Source organism: Oncorhynchus nerka, linkage group LG15 (genome assembly GCF_034236695.1).
Source record: "Oncorhynchus nerka isolate Pitt River linkage group LG15, Oner_Uvic_2.0, whole genome shotgun sequence".
Taxonomy (NCBI): Eukaryota; Metazoa; Chordata; class Actinopteri; order Salmoniformes; family Salmonidae; genus Oncorhynchus; species Oncorhynchus nerka.
The window spans coordinates 76,287,828-76,307,614 of record NC_088410.1 but is presented as its reverse complement, the minus strand read 5'-3'; the positions used below and the strand labels follow the sequence as shown (position 1 = coordinate 76,307,614).

At 42.7% G+C, this 19,787-nt stretch overlaps 1 protein-coding gene across 2 annotated transcripts in view; it reads left to right on the top strand.

Annotated features, from left to right (window-relative positions):
- Positions 1 to 19,787, top strand: part of LOC115143318 (prickle-like protein 2) — a 111,333-nt gene that overhangs the window by 2,640 nt on the left and 88,906 nt on the right. Inside the window, exons 3-4 of one of the 2 annotated variants that reach the window (XM_029683595.2) lie at positions 4,975 to 5,023; positions 5,253 to 5,367. The exons of the other annotated variant lie outside the window; for it this stretch is intronic. The gene's annotated coding sequence lies outside the window, so the exon portion shown is untranslated. The remainder of the gene's footprint in view (positions 1 to 4,974; positions 5,024 to 5,252; positions 5,368 to 19,787) is intronic. 2 annotated transcript variants of the gene reach the window in all.

The following is a 19,787-nucleotide window of genomic DNA, read 5'->3' as shown; positions in this document are numbered from 1 at the left end:
TACTGTCTTCTAAATAGACTACAGGATGAATAGACTACATGATGAATAGACTGCTGTATGCCTAGTTGTATTGATTAGTTTGATTTGCCTCTGGCTTCAGAACAATTCAATCTGTCCATTTCAATAATGCCAATATATTCTGATGAAGAGTAGCTGCACATTACTAACCCTACTGCAAGTGTGTCAGAGAGCCAGTGTAGCTGTGTAACCAGAGTTGGCAGTTCTAGGCAGGGGAGGTTAGGATAGGGGAAGACAGGAGTGGATTTAACTTGCGCAACGTGCTCCTTTGAATTATTAATGCTAGCCGTTGGCTTGATTGATTTTCTTCCGTGCTAATGAGACTCATTACAGAGCTTATTAACATGAGCACTGTGTGAGAGCAGATATCTGATCAGCCTGATCGTGTGACCCACTTAACTCTCCACTGGTGTATTTTAAAGCTGTGTTCGATAACTCACCTAACGCACTGCCAAGGCATGTTCGATAACTCACCTAACGCACTGCCAAGGCATGTTCGATAACTCACCTAACGCACTGCCAAGGCATGTTCGATAACTCACCTAACGCACTGCCAAGGCATGTTCGATAACTCACCTAACGCACTGCCAAGGCATGTTCGATAACTCACCTAACGCACTGCCAAGGCATGTTCGATAACTCACCTAACGCACTGCCAAGGCATGTTCGATAACTCACCTAACGCACTGCCAAGGCATGTTCGATAACTCACCTAACGCACTGCCAAGGCATGTTCGATAACTCACCTAACGCACTGCCAAGGCATGTTCGATCAACTCACCTAACGCACTGCCAAGTCATTTAGCATGTTCGATAACTCACCATCTAACTTTGCTTTACTGCCAAGGCATGTTCGATAACTCACCTAACGCACTGCCAAGGCATGTTCGATAACTCACCTAACGCACTGCCAAGGCATGTTGGCGCACCACTGCCAATGATAATGGTGCTTGAATGTTAACACTTGACCAGTAGTTAATACTAGGGCAGGTTATAGTAATTTTACTGTAACTCCTGCAAAGTCTTCCCATTTGCAGTAATTTCTTCTTGCCAGTATCTTCATTCACGTAGTACAATAGGTTAGTCTTGGTATTTGGAAAAAGCCTGCTCTTGTATGCACCACTGGCCTAAGCTGAAACCCAAGTTGGAGTAAAATCAGAGGAGAAGGGATATGGAGGGTGTTTGGGTTTGAGTTTTAATCCGGCCTCAGTGAGCCCACTGACGTCTGTCCTCACAGTAACCCGATCTGATCTGCATAACACAGACCCAACTTGCTATTCATCATGTTAACAAGTAGCCCGGTCAAATAAAACTGTCAGCCTGGTTTGGCACATGAATGTCCCTTTAAAAAGGACCCTCTCGTTTTAGTTCTGAAGAGGCCACAGCACTAAGGCGGGGGGGGAGAGAGACCCTGGTGGCCACCACCACACAATAGGCCTGTTGGATTTACCATGTAGTGTCAGTATTGGCATGGAGATGGATGCCAACCTCCAGTGAAAGCCCTGAAGAGGTTCACTGGTAATTATTGGACCAATCCCTATCTCCTCCACTCCCTGTGTCCTTTGAAGTGGTAAGCAGCAACATCTGTGCAGCGTGGTAACACTCATTTAGGTCAGGAGGCAAATGAGATGCTGTGGCGGTTTTTTATTGTGTAAATTGAATGTTTTGTCTTTGTCATTTAAGAGGATCCAATTTTAAACGCCTGCGTTTTGACAGCGCCGGAGGGTTTTTGCTCAGCAATAATACAAACCCAGAGAACTCTTTAACCCTGAAATTAATCATAGTTTGACCTTTCCAGATCCTCTGACAGGGTTGGGAGCCTATCCTCCCTCTTTTTCCCCTCCCTTTCTAGCTCTCTTACTCGCTCTCTTACTCTCTTACTCCTCTCTCTCTCTGCATCAAAGGCTGGGTCAAGATCAGTTGCTTCTCTGAAAGCTTCTCTATGGGCTCAAGAGGGAGAAGCTGTCTTTGATTGGCTGTAATTCTTTTTTTTTTTAATTATTAAACGTTCCATTAGATATGGTGGTCACGGAAACGGGGAAGCATGTGGTAACCCGCTGAGACACCGAGGGCCAATCGGACGGCTCGTGAATTCCAATGGAGTGGCATGTTAAAAGTTGAGATGAGCCAGGGTTAGCTGTATCTAAAAGTCACCCCATGTGACGCAAACAGAGGTCATTGTGGAAGGACCACTCCCCAGATAAGAGCCTGTTTTATTAGTTCAGTGTCTCTCCTATCCAGCGCTCTCCTTTGATCCCCAGTCATATTGAAATATTGTGTTGTAAGCGCTGCTCTTTATGGCCTTTCTGTGTTTGTCTACCTGGAGAGGGGAAATTATATCTTTAGTCTGGATGAGATCCAAGTAGTAATGATGCTGCTATCTATGACACCTCTGTAACAGATGCTTTACGCTGCTCAGGGAGATGAAATCCGTGTATGTGTGTTTTCTGTTACAAGGGTGTCATCATTTAAGCTAATGATTACATGACGGATGTGTTTGTATTCTTATTTGCAATATGGTAATCTGATGACTGTGTTGTGACCCAGTGGAAATGTCATAAAATAGGCCTACCTGATTACTTCTTATCCCTTGCGCAAATAGCCTACAGCTGTATCTGTCCCAAGCTCACTGGCTCGGGTAACTCTGAGGGCCCAAAATATGTCGTACATTGTTGCAAGAAGCTTCAGGCCAGACCCAACCTGATAGTGTTTCAAGTTCGTTGCAGACAGGCCGTGCATAGCCAATGTGATAGATTTATTTTTATCAGGATATTTTCTACCTGCAGGCTGCAATGTTTTTATTTGTTAGCTTTATAGGCTATTTTTACATAGTTGGCAATAGAAGTTACTTTTTTAGGTTTGCATCATTTTCATTTAGATAGAATTTTGATTAACCACGTGACAGTGATTTTGAGATACGAAGACTTTATTATAATAATGAAATTAAACCGTTCTACAAATGTACATATGAAAACCATAACTGGCACGCAGATCAGTAGAAATGGTAAGATAAATTGGCATTACACATGAAAGTTTTCTGACTCTTCATTTGGCCTATTACCGGCAACTTCGGGAGAGTAAGGCAGAATCTGCGAAAACCAGTAGGAGCATGTGGATAGTCGGGTCAGGTTTTTTTTTAATGACCTTGATCTCTGGCTCCCTCTTGAGTCATTTGAGTGTTATTTCATCGAACAGTGAGCTTAAAGCATCAGACATGCTCAATGCATACAGTGCGTTGACTTTTTCCACAATTTGTTAGGTTAAGCCTTATTCTAGAACATATGTTTTTATTATCTACACCCCATAATGACAAAGCAAAAACAGGTGTTTAGGAATTTTTGCTAATTTATTAAAAATAAAAACCAGAAATATCACATTTACATAAGTATTCAGACCCTTTATTCAGTACTTTGTTGAAGCACCTTTGGCAGCAATTACAGCTTTGAGTCTTCTTGGGTATGACGCTACAAGCTCGGCACACCTGTATTTGGGGAGTTTCTGCCATTCTTCTCTGCAGATTCTCTCAAGCTCTGTCAGGTTGGAGGGGGGTTTTGCTGCACAGCTATTTTTTTGTTATCTCCAGATATGTTAGACCGGGTTCATGTCCGGGCTCTGGCTGGGCCACTCAAGGACATTCATAGACTTCTCCCGAAGCCACTCCTGCTTTGTCTCGACTGTGTGCTTGGGGTCGTTGTCCTGTTGGAGGGTGAACCTTCGCCCCAGTCTGAGGTCCTGAGCGCTCTGGAGCAGGTTTTCATCAAGGATCTCTTTATACTTTGCTCCGTTCGTCTTTGCCTCGATCCAGACTAGTCTCTCCGTCCCTGCCACTGAAAAACAACCCCACAGCATGATGCTGCCACCACCATGCTTCACCATAGGGATGGTGCCAGGTTTCCTCTAGACGTGATGCTTGGAAATCAGGCCAAAGAATCTTGTTTCTCATGGTCTGAGAGTCTTTAGGTGCCTTTTGGCTAACTCCAAGCGGGCTGTCATGTGCCTTTTTTACTGAGGAGTGGCATCCGTCTGCCCACTCTACCATAAAGGCCTGATTGGTGGAGTGCAGCAGAGATTGTTGCCCTTCTGGAAAGTTCTCCCATCTCCACAGAGGAACTCTGGATCTCTGTCAGAGTGACCATCGGGTTCTTGGTCACCTCCCTGACCAAGGCCCTTCTCCCCCGATTGCTCAGTTTGGTCGGGCGGCCAGCTCTAGGAAGAGTCTCGGTGGTTCTAAACTTCTCCCATTTAAGAATGATCGAGGCCACTGTTCTTGCAGACAGTCAATGCTGCAGAAATGGTTTGGTACCCTTCACAGATCTGTGCCTCGACACAATCCAGTCTCGGCATTCTACGGACAATTCCTTCGACCTCATGGCTTGGTTTTTACTCTGACATGCACTGTCAACTGTGGGACCTTATATAGACAGGTGTGTGCCTTTCCAAATCTTGTCAATTAATTTAATTTACCACAGGTGGATTCCAAGTTGGAGAAACATCTCAAGGATGATCAATGGAAAAAGGATGCACCTGAGCTCAATTTGAAAGTCTTATAGCAAAGGGTCTGAATACTTATGTAAATATGGTATTTCTGTTTTTTTATTTTTTTTATTTAGTCCATTATAGAATAAGGCTGTAAAAAAAATGTGGAAAAAGTCTAGGGGTGTGAATACATTTCGAAGGCACTGTATCTAGTTGATTTCATTAAAACACATAGGGTGTGTCTATATATGACATTGTAAAAAATACTTTTGTTCTTAACTGACTTGCCTAGTTAAATAGAAAAAAATGGATTAAGACATGATTTAAAATTTAGACCAATTGGAGACAGCCCTAAAACCCAGACAGCTTTTAGGGAAACACTTGTGACCTCTCATTGGGTTAAGCCACGGAAGAAGAGTAGCCAGAAATTAAAGCTTAATGTTTCTGCATGACGTCTCATTTTTAATTATTTGCCAACAGGGACAGTTTCGTGGCGAACAAGACACTAATTTGCCATTGGATAAATATGGTAAGATGAACACAGGCCTAGCTATTTGTCCATTCCCTAGCCTGTAATTTCATTAATTTGTGTGGTATTAAAATAATATCCCGCTAATGTTGAAAATTATGTAGAATTGCATCAAATGTTTATAAAAGGCGATTTTTTTTTTTCTTTTCTCAGACCTGCAAATACGATGATAGATTCATACAATGTTTTTACTATAAATGTTATCTTTCCACCCTATTCTTGTCCACAGTTGTCTGCAAACCCACAGCCTTCTGGCCCTCAGCCCTGTGCGCTATCAAAATTCCTGCATTGCCATGTAAATGCTTACAGGATGAAGAATCGTTTGGTCTGTCCAAGAATTGAGGGTAAACGGTAGACATGTTTTCTGCTATCCACTTTGTTTTAATTATTATTTAGGGTTTAAACGAGGGCCACTTTTTTTTCAAGCGTTCAGGGAGGGTTTAGGTACAATATATTTTGCTGACGGGAGAGCCATCCATGTAACCCTTATTATAAATAATGTTTACTCCCTAACATAAATTTAATATTTGAAGTCATTAGTGTATGCTGTGCAAATGTTAACTATACTATAATTGTGGTAGTGTATAAGGCTTCACATTCCTACAACCCATCGACTTGTGCATCTTGTTCTCTAAACAGCCATAAAGCCAAATTGAAGTGCTGTTGATTAAAGTCTTGGCCCGGGCAGACAACAGAAGTCGTCTCTTTACCCTGACTTTGACGCTGTGGACTGGCCAGTGTGCCAGTGCCAGAAAACCCACATAATCAGAGAGCCCAGAAGTCACAAGCCAAAACAGGCTCTCTTTGTGTTGACTCAGCATTGTGGTGACTTGCATTTTGAGTAGGTGCTTTTCCTTCTGGGACGTTCAAAACCTTTTATTCCGTGTTGGGGGGTAACTTTCATTGTTTTCTAATTCTATGGGACCAGATCTTGTTTTAAGCTCTGAGGAGTCTTGTTCTCCACCTTCACTTAGTTGTTTGTGTTTACTGTCTCAGTGTTGAAACGCTTTTGTTTTTCCACAGGGAGGCGAACATGTCTCATACAGACTAGACTGGAGTACATATCCTTTGTCCTAAAGGGCAATTAGTTTGCAGCAATAGATATCAAATATGGATGTTTAAAAATGGTCACCCAGCTTTTATTATTGTGTTATCATTTCTTAATAGTGATCTGCAATGACATGTTTTTAACAACCACGAGAGATGGTCCTCATGGCACTGTGTGTGTTCCACAGCTGATTCCTGAACAAAAACATACCCCTAGTCTGGCACAAGATTACGCTATCTCTGTGTGTCTTGTTGCTTTAGTCTGATCCCCATCTATTTTCCTAGACTGTTATTAGAGGTCATACTGAACAGGTGCCAAGCACTCTGGGTATTGGACTGAGACAGATAGGCATCAGAAAATCCCTCTGACCCAGAGAGAGACTGGAGAAGAGGATGAAGTCAGACTCACTAGATAGTGATGTAGACCAACTTATCTACAGTATGTAGGAGAGAGGGAGAGGGCAAGTGAATCCCAATGTCTGGAGAAGTGCATTTGGTATTCTGAATCGATTTGTAACTTTGACTGTCATTGTAACTTTACATTCCTGTAGGAAAACATTCGTCCTCGTGATTTTGTTCGATTTGCATACTGTTTACATGTTTGTTCCACTCTGAAATTAGGAGAATAAATTGATCAATGCACTCTCCCCCTTGATGTGAATAAATCCTGGATTTGCCGGAGAGCTTCCTTCCCCAGTAGTTTCTAGCCATGAAGGCAGTGTTCTGCTCTGCTTTGGAGTCTAGAGGACTTATTCCGCCTGCATCTCCACTGGTGCTGATCCTGGCTTAATGAACTTTCACCTGGAATAAAGGGGGAGTCTCGCAGCCGTCAGTCACACACTGACTTCACTACGTACCACAGCCTACAATTTCCACCCTCCCACACTTGTTAGGGTTTGCACTGTTCATTCATGTCATTTGACATGTTTTCCCGTTAACATCAGGCGATGCAGTCATTATCTCTGTGTCCCTTAGGCCAGGGTCAAAGGCCAGCGCTGACACACTGTCACACACACTGGCTAAGATGCACCAGAAACACAGCTGTGGTGGTATCTATCTCTGTCCCCTCACCTAATTACCAGCCCCTCTCCACTTGACATTCCATGACATTCCTGTGACTATTGGCACATTCAGCAGTCTAACTTTTACCTTCTGTTCATCTACAGTCCCCTTACTCTGCTCTGGTGAACTCCGATGAGTCCTATACGCAGGATAATGAGTTTGCTGTTACACCACCTAGTTGTTATTTGAAGTATTAGGATAGATTTCAGCTCTAGCCCAGAGTCACCAGCAGAGGTAAGTGTTGTATCTGACGTTATCGCATGGCATTTTCATCACCAATATGGCCAGAAAGTTAGTTTCTCACTGTCGATTAAATAATTTTTTTATATCCATATAATGAATATATAATCAACATAACAAACAAATCAGAAGAGTGGCCCAAGTCAGGTGACTAAAAGACAAAACAATAGACATTTTAACACTTTCACTTAAATGTTTCCCTCTGGGATGGAAAATGGTGGCACTTCCTATTTTCATTGGAGCAGTATTCATTTGTTTAGTCACAAAACATGGATTTGATGACACAGCAGTCAGTGTTGATGTATTGGAATGGTTTATTGATTTAGCCAACTGACTGGATATTGGTTGCCTTTTAGTAGCGTATTGAGCTGCAAGCATGACCATGGTAGAATTCAATCTAACCAACACAGTGGTATATCACATTGTTTAAATGTTAAATCATATTTGAAATGGTGTAATAAATGAATGTTTATAAGCTAAAATGAACATGTTTTGGTGTGTAGGTTTGCTTGTATCTGGCCCAAGATGTCTTGCGGACTGTGTTGCATCTATTCCCTCATGCTCAGGCTTTTCATACTGCGTATTCTGCATCATCTGAGGAGTGGGCGAAGTGTTATTTTTGGTCCCCATCACATCCACAGCTCACAATGACTCAAAGCACACAGCAGAATCCATGAGTGACGCAGTAGCAGATATCGTCAAAGCTCAACAACAAAACAGAGGAGGAATATTATAGAGACCAGAAAGATCCTTCATCACCAGTCAACATTTTATGATGTCCCAAAGATTCTATACATACAGAAGCCTTTTTCTCTTGGCTATGCATATTGAGGTGTTTAAGTGTCCATACTTTGTGTGTGTCTATTAATAGCCAGGAGGACGCTAGTGAGCCCTGTGTTTCATAGATGAAAGAGTAGCCGCTCTGCTTTTCTGGACTCTGCTTATCAATCCATCTGAAAGGAGAGGGAGAGGTCAGGAAGTTGCCTCTAATAGGAGGTCTGAGGCACTGCCAGCTTCCTGTGATCAGAGAAGGGACAACGAACGGCTTCCAGAGATCCTGAACACCCCAAAACAAACACGCACATCCTCTCCTTCACAACCTCACACACACACACAAACAACATGTACCTGCACACGCACACACATGTTATGTTCTTCTATCCTCGTGGGGACCTAAAATGAATTACCATTCCAAATTCTATTTACCCTAAACCTATTTACCTTAACCCTACCTTAACCACTAACCCCTAATCCTAATTGTAACCCTAAACATAACAACCTAACCCCTAAGCTTAAAATAGCCTTTGTCCTCATGGGGACGTGGGAAATGTCCCCATGAGGGACACTGAACACCATGACACTCAGGCCAACACAATCACACATTCCTTCACAAACTGACACACACACACGCATTCTATGTTCTTCTATCCTCGTGGGGACCTAAAATTAATTTCCATTCAAAATCCTTAACCGCTAACCCTGACCATAACCTTAACCCCTAACCCAAACTCTAAACCTAACCCCTAAGCTTAAAATAGCCTTTTTCCTCATGGGGGTGTGGGAAAATGTCCCCACAAGGGAGAATTTTACTATCTTTGTGGGGACCATTTGGGGATTTTAGGTCCCCACAAGAATAGTGTAACCAGTGTATCTCCGTTTGATAGTAATGGCACCACTGGGCACTGTAATGGTCTTCCACCTGAAACTTGAGAACATGAGACTTTTAAGACTATTCTACACCATGTTTATGGATGTAACATGTTTAAAAGGCTGTGTGTGTACGTACATGTGTGCCTGCGGTAGCGAGAGGGAGATGGGAGCCAGCATTAAGAGTATTTCAGAATGAGCACCATGTGAGGTTCCTTCAGTAGGCCTTACCAATATCACCCTATTAAATCCTCCATTCCTAGAGGATACTTATTGCACAAGAAACCCGAACTCTTGCTCCAGCAACTCCGTATAGCACTGCATATTTGAATGCAACGCAGATGCTCTCTCATGTAGGGACACATTTATTTGTGTAAATTGACTAATTGCCAAGGAGATGTGTGTGAGTGGCTGCTGGTGCCTGTTGGTGCCTTGACAACTGGCCAGCCCAGAATAACATTGGCACCCTAATAATGGTAATGGCTATGGTCAGAGAGCCAACAGGCAGGGTCTATACAACACAGCCAGATTAACAGCTAGAAGAAGGAAGGCAGTAGGAGAGAGGAAAAATAGCTATTTTGTGAATTGAATTGGCTTTGGACTCCAGTGACCTTGTTTTGTCCTAATAATCTGCTTAGTCATACTACACGTCCTGAGAACAGCTCAGTATTGCTCTTCAGCGTTCGCTTGGTCCAGCTCACTGCATCGCTGTAAAGTTGAGGCTGAGTGAGGAACTTGGTATGAGTTCATGTAGATAAGCTTCAACGAACCTTGACATTTTTTTAAAGATAAGCCAGACAGTTCTAAGAATGAAGCACTTTGTGAGGGATAGAGTGTTTCATTTCAAGTAATTGACATCAGGTAAGGGTCCCCTCCTAAAATGTGTCATTGACACTGCAGAATCAAATCAAATCAAATGTTATTGGTCGCATACACACACATAGCAGATGTTTTTGCGGGTGTAGGAACACAAGAATTTTGCTATCTCCAACAGTGCAAAAACATCTAACAATGAAAAGCAAACCCTTTACTGGTCTGTTGAGGGTTTGACAGTTTGGTATGTAAATAAATGACCCACGGTTTGTCTGGACTGTCTCAGTGTAGCAGAGTCACAGAGTTATTGAACTCATAAAGTCTGCATTGCAATTGAAAAGTTTAGGACCTTGTGTCTTGTGAAATAGGAGACTATATAACTAACAAGTCAAGGCCATTTTTCATGTTTAGGCCACTCAGTGATTTATCTCTCAACCTGATATCCTTGTAGTTTGAGCTAGCAGGGAGCATTCTTCTTTCACTCAGTTTGAAGTTGAACGTGTTCAAATTAGCTTTGACTATTCACAAGATGTCGTTAGCTAACGACCAGAATCTATCAGTCCATGGCATTACAGGTTATTGTAAGTTCAGTACTGCCACCAACCCAGCAGAGTGATGTGGTGAATATGCAGGTTGTCATGTGTTAAAGTTAACCAGGAGAATACTGCAGGCTCACTGGGGACTGAGACATCATGGAGGAGGGATTACACATCGTAGGTGTGAAATCATCACTCTCTAACCACACTCTCGCAGGATCCTGATGTGGTGTCACTAATGTGGAACAGCACTTTCTATGCTTTTGGCAGTTTCAAACAAACCAACAATCTGACAACTGTCTGTTTGGCTTTCTGTCACGAATAGAACAAACCATACAGAATCACATTGGGGAGGGATTTATCATCTTTATCCAGTTGACGCTCAGACAAAACCTAGATAATGACTTTATTTAAGTGACAGCTTGCATTTAAAGCCCACACCAGAGAACAGAACACCCTGATCCAGCGAATCAAAAGACTGTTGTATCAATGTCAGAGGTCAGCTTTTAACTAACATCCATTTCCCCTCCATAATCCTCTGCTCTGTGGTCTTCTCACACGCAGGACAGTGGACAGAGAGGCAGGCCAAGCCAGGGGGACTCTGTTTACATTTCACCAGGCTGGATCCTGTCGAGACACATGCAATGTTGTGAATGTTCCATAGTGGTCTAGTGTACCTATAATCTAGTAGTATGCTTCACGATAACTAATTCAGCTACAAAGAAAGTGATGAACTTGGCTTTCTGTTCAGTAAAGTATTGGAAAACCATCCCGGTCTCCATTCTTATGAACATACAGTAAAAATCCAATGTGATAACAAACAGATACCGAATTATACGGACAATATTTTACTGCACGATACAGTGTAAAAAGCATTGCCACTTATTTGTGCTTTACCCTAGTTTAAACCTTATTATACAAAATGTCTCTACCTTTCTACTAAATCCTCATCAGACTTTCTTCTATACGGTAGAGGTGACGTGTTTCCTCAAGCTGTCAACACCTGGACTGCTGAATGTTCAGACTAACAGTTCCCTGGTCTCTGGGTCTGTGCTCTTGACTCACGGCTCTGTGCTGCATACTTTTAGAGTTAGGTTAGCTTTACCTCAGTTAAACCCCTCTCTGTAAAGCAAGCCTCAGTCTATATCATCACACGCACACATTCCTTTCTGTAGAGTGGATCTTGCTCATTTAGGGCAGCGATCAAAGGCTCACAGTCTTTAACAGTCTTTTGGGGTGTAATTTCTTTCTCGTTTGATTCTAATGAGCAGGCCTGGTCTTATTTATTTACTTAAATCCTCTTCTTCCTCTTTTTGCCTCTAATGTCTGCTGATTGAAGCCAAATACACACATAATGAATGCTGTATACAAGTATGCTGAGTAAAATGTAAACTGTTTAGGTAAAAGGGGTGACGCCTTAGCCATAAAAAGGCATTTTGTGACCTATAAATTGGGAATCCATTGTCATGTCTTGTTGAAAAATATCACCTATAAACGGTGACTTATCCTCAGCCGGCCCGTATGGGTTTCACAGTGCAGTTCACCAAGCCCTGTTGCTGCATCTGGCCATCTGGTTTGAATCAGAATCTCTGTTTGTTTGTCTCCTAATGTGTTTTACTAGGGAGGCTGACTATGATGACTGGATCCAGAACCCTGATGCATGTGTAAATGTTCCTGCACTGGTATCCACTCTGGGATGAGCGGTCCAAAATATTTCCTTTCACTCCAGATAGGAACAAAAGAGTGAAAGTGATATGTTTTAAATGTAGGGGCATTATGGGTTGTGTTGGAAGAAGAGGTGTCTGTATATCGGAGAAGGATAGGCGGGGTCTGACATCGTCCGAGGTGTTCCACTCCTGTCGTCCGAGGTGTTCCACTCCACTAATGTCCAAGGTTCTCTTTGTCACTGACAGGTGGGGTTTAGTGGCATTTGTGTGTCACCATACGGTAGGGTGGGGTACAGATGTTAATATTCATTTGATCTGCCTGTTGCAGGAGAACTTTTGGTGTATTTGAGGTTTAAAAAGGCTTGTGAACTTTAATTTCCCATTATGAAATTTCAGACTTGATTTTCAAAAATGTGCATTGATTATAATCCACATAATAATTCACATTTCCTGTTGCTTTAGGATTATTTTCCTGCAACAAACTGGCTCAAATTAATATCTTACATCTGTACAGGCTGGGGGTGTGAGCAGGTGCTCAATGCCTGATCTCGTCCTGTGACAGAAGGACGTCCAAAGGTTTGTGTGTGTGTTCCTCCATATTAGGAGGGGGTTTCCATATCTTAATTGTTAAAGAGTTGATGCTTGACACGGGTCTTCTGTCAGCTTGTGTATCTATCCATTCATATGGTCCAATTCAGTGTGTTTTGATGAATGTCTATAGGAGCCCCAGAGAGTCTGTGGGGACTGTTGGCCTGGGCATGAATGTCTGTGTTGTGTAAATGTGAAGCTGGTCCTCCTGAGAGGAACAGTGGCCTTATCTGTGTCTCAAAGTTGACCTTTTATTATTACATCTAAAATAAATCCATCTCAACGAACTGATGGCTGAGACTGCAATGTCCCAGTAGACACACACACACAGAGACTGTGTCTTTGTTCCAGGGGTCCAGGTTTGCAAGGGTAGCAGAGAAATCGCCTTGTGACTGTTAAGGCCTCACCCTCCGCCTACGTCAGCGAGAGACATCATGTGACAGACATCATATCATGTGAAGCCTCAGTTATGCAGTTATGCAAAAGATTCTTTCTCTCTCTCTTCTTCTATTTCAATCTCTCTTACTCACTATCCCTCCCCTCTTCCTCTCTCTCTTGCTTCCTGTTCCTCTATCTCCCTCCACTCCCTATTCTTCTCTGGGTCTCTCACCACCTCTTCATCTGGTAAGTCAGGCACGTCCTGTATGTAGATTGGAGCCACAGCCTCTCTCAATGCAGACTCAGCCTCTGCCCTGTTTGAATTGTAAATGCTCAAACTCGGGCAAGCTGTGCACCTTTTACAGTGAATAATGCATTTGGACTACAAGGAGAATGTTTGATGTGTGTGTGTGTGTGCATTTTGTTAGTGTCTATAGGCCAGAAGGTGACGGTTTTGAATTAAATAAACCCAAGTCTTCTCTTCTACTGTGACTCACTGTGACAATTCCTTCTTTTACTAACAAGGATCAATATTTCTCAGTCAACAGTCTTTAAAAACTATGGCTTTTGTGTGTGTGTGTGTACATGTACAGTTGAAGTCGGAAGTTTACATGTTTTTCAACCACTCCACAAATTTCTTGTTAACAAACTATAGTTTTGGCAAGTCGGTTAGGACATCTACTTTGTGCATGGAAAATTCTAGAAGATTATGTCATGGCTTTAGAAGCTTCTGATAGGCTAATTTACATAATTTGAGTCAATTGGAGGTGTGCCTGTGGATGTCTTTCAAGGCCTACCTTCAAACTCAGTGCCTCTTTGCTTAACATCATGGGAAAATCAAAAGAAATCAGCCAAGACCTCAGAAAACAATTGTAGACCTCCAAGTCTGGTTCATCCTTGGGAGCAATTTCCAAACGCCTGAAGGTACCATGTTCATCTGTACAAACAATAGCACGCAAGTATAAACACCATGGAACCACGCAGCCGTCATACCGCTCAGGAAGGAGACGCGTTCGGTCTCCTAGAGGTGAAGGTACTTTGGTGCGAAAAGTGCAAATCAATCCCAGAACAACAGCAAAGGATCTTGTGAAGATACTGGAGGAAACAGGAACAAAAGTATCTATATCCACAGTAAAACGAGTCCTATATCGACGTAACCTGAAAGGCCGCTCAGCAAGGAAGAAGCCACTGCTCCCAAGACCGCCATTAAAAAGTCAGACTACGGTTTGCAACTGCACATGGGGACAGAGATTGTACTTTTTGGAGAAATTGCCTCGTCTGAGGAAACAAAATAGAACTGTTTGGCCATAATGACCATCGTTATGTTTGGAGGAAAAGTGGAAGGCTTGCGAGCCGAAGAACACCATCCCAACCGTGAAGCGCTGGGGTGGTAGCATCATGTTGTGGAGGTGCTTTGCTGCAGGACGGACTGGTGCACTTCACAAAATAGATGGCATCATTAGGCAGGAACATTTTGTGGATATATTGAAGCAACATCTCAGGACATCAGTCAGGAAGTTAAAGGTTGGTCCCAAATGGGTCTTCCAAATGGACAATGACCCCAAGCATACTTCCAAAGTTGTGGCAAAATGGCTTAAGGACAACAAAGTCAAGCTAATGGAGTGGCCATCACAAAGCCCTGACCTTAATCCTATAGAAAATGTGTGGACAAAACTGAAAAAGTGTGTGCGAGCAAGGAGGCCTACAAACCTGACTCAGTTACACCCAATTTATTGTGGGAGGCTTGTGGAAGGCTACCCGAAACGTTTGACCCAAGTTAAACAATTTAAAGGCAATGCTACCAAATACTAATTGAATGTATGTAAACTTCTGACCCACTGGGAATGTGATGAAAGAAATAAAAGCTGAAAGAAATAATTCTCTATTATTCTGACATTTCACATTCTTAAAATAAAATGGTGATCCTAATATTTACTAGGATTCAATGTCAGGAATTATGAAAAACTGAGTTTAAATGTATTTGGCGAAGGTGTATGTAAACTTCCGACTTCAACTGTACATGTGTGCACGCCTCATTGGGTTAGCCATAGAAGAAACCAGTGCATATATTAGTCTGAGGCGATGGACTGTCGTGGCTGATTTTAATGGTGTGAGACAATTGAGTGGTCGGTGGACAGACTTTCTGCCCAAACACAAAGAGTCTGTCTCTACACCCACAAAGGCCCTGGCCCAGTACAGGCAGCCTCATCACTGAGACAGTCATCAGGCCTGGCCTGCTAGACTTGGATTTGGAGCAGCCAGCACCTGTGAACTCCAGTAGGTTCTAATGATGAGGGAGAGACCAATATACCACAGTCCTTCTGTATTGGAAATGGGCCCCGAAGGGCCACAATCATAATATTATTTCAGAGGGGCTTCTCAGGGAATTGTGTTCAGGCAGACAGCTGTAAGTGATCTTCAGGGTCTTTAGCTTGGATAAAGACCCTGAAGTCAGTGTGCTTGGCTAAGAACCGCTGGGATTTCAAAGCCACAGTACTGCGTCATGGCAGCTATTACAAAAGTAAAAAGAAAGTAAATGTTCCTACACATAGCTATTGTTCCCATACATCCTTGTTACAATGGTTTGGTCTGTGTTTTTCTGTTACCTAGCACCTTAGTGCAAAATTATGGGGCGTATGACAATGTTGATTTCAAAACCATTACAAAAGTGTAATAATTGACTCCTCTATTCCTAAAAGGTTGTTTTCTAGCTTTTCACCCACCTATTGTTGAGGCCTTTTGTACTTGCACAATACCTGGGTGGGAGCTATTCATTTGTACATCCTTCAGTCTGACGTTTGTATTGATTTGACCTGGGTACAATTCTCAGCAAGCCAGGTTGTTGTGGTGGCCTGTGTGTGTTTATTGTCAAGCCTCTAGTGCTGATGATCAAGCCAGCGGAGACTGTTGGATATCTGTGCTCTCTGCACCCTGGAATTGATGTATTTCTGAAGAGGCATCTCTCTCCTGTAAGTTCAGAGCTGTGGATCCATCCGCTACATCAGACGCCTTCTGTGTCAGACCACAAATTATCAGGCTATTTTCAGACTCGTCATGATTCCCCCCTCTTCCCTGTTCAAAGGCTTCTCCCTCCCTGTGCCTCCCTTCCTTCCTTGTGTGATAATGCTCTCCAATTTAGGGGGATCAAAATATTTGTAATCTCCTTAAAGAGCTACAAATTATTATTTTTCTGAAATCTCTGAGGTAGATCTTCAGGCTTTCGGTTGTGTAATAAGGGGTTCCATAGCTTTGGTAGATCAGATTTGGTGTTTGGTTAGGATTTGATATCATATGTAAAGGTGATAAGCCTCTGCTGGTTCTGTGCCAGTCAATCCCAGATCCTTGTTTTCTGAACATGAGTGTATGATTAGGGTCCTCTAAATAAAAGGGTACATGATGAGAGTTCTTCATTGTATTTGGGTGGGTTTATTTTACAAGTCTCTCTTCAGATTTGGCCTTTCTCTCTACACACAGACTCATGCGCACACACTAGGTTGCATATAGTTCAATAATCAGCTTGGTGATTGTGCTGAGGAGCTGCGCTTAACTTAAACTCGACTGTGACAGAGTTTGCAGTAATCCTTTGCCCACTATCTGTTGTTTGACCTCCTCCTGGTCAACATAGAGCAGATGAGGAACCAGCTCTGATAGGACCCGTCTGTCTGGCTGTCTCTGTCTGTCCGTCAGTGTGTGACTATCAGTCAGTGAATCAGCTGGGCTGGGACCAGGAGTGAGGTGTCATTAGTAGGCCTTGTTTTGGGTTAATAGGGTCAAGCACTAGTCAAAGGTCCACATGTGGAAGCTATTTTGGTGTGAGTGTGTGTTGGGGGGGGACACATACTCGGGTTTCAAAGTAGACACACTGTAGCAATGGATGTAGAATGTGATGTTGTGTTTGGGGAAAATGACTGGTTATCTGAAATCATGGTGGAAACGGACTTCATTCAGTCTCTACATTCTCTTAACGGATAGCTTGCAGGACAACATATCATTTTACATAGGCCTAGGCCATTTGACCTATTTTGATTTGTAATTGACAATCAAGCCTGCTGGGTAATGGCTACCAAGTTCATTAATCAGAAGTCAGTATGAGGCTGTAGGACCCCACAGTGACCCCCTGTCCAGCACCCTGTGGCCTTCACATCCCAGTCTAATGACAGCACGCTCATATCAAGACCAGGCATCGCTCTCCTTACTAATACCAATCAGATGCCTCTACAGTCCAGTCCAGGTCCAGACCTACTCAATGGCCAATCAGACACATTCATGTAGCCATTCTCGCTCTTTCCCCACTGAGCCTGAGCAGTGTATGTTTGACTCGCATCAGATGGAAGGAGGTCATTACGAGCCGCATTCTTGGTCTTATTACTGGTGGATTGGTGGGGTCTTAGGTCACTTGTTCTCTGTAGTTATTTTAAGTAGAAAACATTTGAATCCGTTAGAGGCAGACTGAATAGTACTTTTCATACTTTGACTGTGGGAGACATTTCTACATAGAGATTTCTCGACACTGGGATAGATTTTATACATATAACACATCTCAACCTTGTTTTATTCCAAAATGGTTGGGTAACATCTTTCCTAGGGGGTTCTGTGGAGAAAAGTTAAGGTGTCGTGAAAGAGATTCTCTAGCAGGCTTCTGCACTGCATGGGTCTTATAGTGTTGGATATGCTATGTGCTTTTCAGAGTTCCGCTCCTGTGCCATCTCACTCACACACACACAGTAGTAATACAAATGCACACAATGCGCTGAGCTGGAAGTCAGGCTACTTTTTTTTGCATTTTGGCAGGCTCTGCCTTGTTGATCTTTCCAAGCTCTCACAGAGATGGTAATGAATGACAAACTAGTCCATTCCTAATACCTCTGTCCTAAAACCTCATTAGGACACAGTGAAGGATATGAAGGGTACAGTCTGGGGATGTATGCAGAGCTTTCTCCAGCATCAGCATTGTTCAAATCCAGGAGTTGAGGAGCATCGAAGCTAAGAGCTCTGCTCAACAGACTGAACTACTTAGTGATTTGTGTTGTGACTAAAATATCTCCCATATGCTGCTGCTCACAAACCCTGCCAGAGCAGCAGCATAAGCCAACGGTGTGCACCCCTCGCGTCTGTAAAAGTTTACCTTCCAAGTGGCTAATATAAAACGGCTCCACCACATGGACTGTGTAGTTGTGTAAACACAATGTTGGTGTGAGCATAAGTACAGTGTAGGTTGGCTGTTCTCCTTCACCAGTCATAATCTGACTATATTGGGTGTAATGACCCAGGTGAGCTTCATCAGCCATTTCCCTCTCTGAGCTTCTCTGGTCCGATGGGCTGCCTGGAGTGTGAGAGCAGTCAGCCCGGTGTGAAACCTGGGAGAAACAGGGCAGGTAGCCTGGGTGAGGCTGGTGAAACAGGGAGGCTGGGTGGGATCTTGGTAAGAGGCAGATGCCAAGTGGACGGTGTTAGCTTTATTTCATGTCATCTTTAATTAGCCCACCTGGCTCAGAGGAGATGCAGTCTGGCTTTGAACTAAAGGAAATGGACTCTGACTGCAGGTCCAAGGGAACAGAACGTAAATCATCGTTGAAAGTTTGAAAAGTTGGTGCTCTGGATATTTCACAACCTTAACCCTTAACTTTAGCTACTTCCTGAAGAAAAGATTGGCTTTGCTGGTGTGTGAATGCATTTGTGTTTGCGCTTCCGTGTGTGTGTCTATATGCATGTTTTATGTGTGTAAATTGGCTGCTTTACAGCAGAGTCTGGGTAAGTCTCCATGGGAAGGGGTATTTATGATGACCTGTTGCATGATCAACAGAAGGAATCATTATCTCACCAGGCCACTTTGAAGTTGTGCCCTCTTTCTGTTTATCTCTCGCTCACATTGATTTGCATCTGCTAGTTGCTAACCTTTGTAGTGCAAAAAAAAAACAAGTTCACTTCCAGCTAATGAGCTCCATTTTCCCAAAATGTTAATATTTTTTAGGAACGGGGCAGGCTTTTGTCAGGTGAAAAATATGCAATGCTAGTGCAATGAATATATTTTGTGAAATGGGGCCATCTTATTTAAGAGTTTATTAGTCTAACTTTGTCATCATGGACTACTGTTTAGAGAGCTGTGCTGCGGTACTTGGCCTGTGACATCAGTCTATGGCTGTCTGAGCTCTGAAATAGACTTTCAATAAAGTGTCATCCTTCCTTTTTGTGTGTGAAATGCAGGAAATGCAGGACCACAAATAGCTGTCTATTGATGATTTCTGTTCAGATAGAGAGTATAGCCAGGGGTTAGCAGAGATGGGCAGATTGAGAGTGAAGGAGAGAAAGAAGGTCTGTGAGAGGGAGAAAGAGAGGCCGAGAGAGGGAGCAAGGCAGGGTTTCGACACTAACTTTTTTCCCTGGTGGCACTGCTGCTACCAACTTATTCAGTTGGTGGCATCAGCACATGATTTGATCTCACCGATTTAAAAAATATATATATTTTTTTTTAATTAAATTTTTAATTATTATTATTTTATTTATTTTTACAAAAACATCTGTAATTGATAATGAACTGGCCTATGTCCCGTAATGTGCATGCATTCCAAACAGAACCATTCTAATAATGACAAGCCATATTTTAAATTAGCATGACCTATTTGGATAGGTTCACTGTGACAATAAAGAAAATACACTGTTAAAATAGTTCCAAATATTTTATTGCATAATTTAAAGTGCCATGTGTTCTTTTCTGTGAAAAGGGCAGAATCTGAAAATATTATACTGATACCAAAATGAGGTGGGGAGAAGGACTGTTCCCCAAGT